This window comes from Triticum dicoccoides, chromosome 7A (assembly GCF_002162155.2).
Source record: "Triticum dicoccoides isolate Atlit2015 ecotype Zavitan chromosome 7A, WEW_v2.0, whole genome shotgun sequence".
Lineage (NCBI taxonomy): Eukaryota > Viridiplantae > Streptophyta > Magnoliopsida > Poales > Poaceae > Triticum > Triticum dicoccoides.
In genome coordinates, this window is record NC_041392.1 from 263,353,802 (window position 1) to 263,354,286 (window position 485).

The window sequence follows — 485 nt, forward strand, 5'->3', positions numbered from 1 at the left end:
GGACATGGATGCAGAAGACCGTCATCGAATGCTATCATGTACTATATGTACGCCAGTGCAATTTCAGATTTAAATTTAGTCCAATCCACACAGCGTGTCGGATCACACCAACATCAGATCGCATGCCCAATCACAACAAAAAAAGACAAGTATGCTTTGTTTTTACATGGTCGAAGCCAAAATAATATCAGTCTGGCAGTCCGTGAATTTTCTGCCCTACCAGACCGGCAATCCCAGCCATCTGCTCCCGGATCAAGGTGTCGCCGTCGCCGCGTAGACAGCCTCCGCCTTCGCCCTCATTGCCCGCCGCCGCCAACTGATTTTTCTGCCGCTGCAACATCTGGTAGCGGAAGGATTGCACGATCATTCTCATGTCGGCATCCAAAAAGTCCACATTTAAGGTTAACATTTTGGCGTCCTCCGCATTGGCGGTGATCTTCACTCTTTTTTTCTCGAGCGTGCCCTTCCTCTCTTCGATCACAATC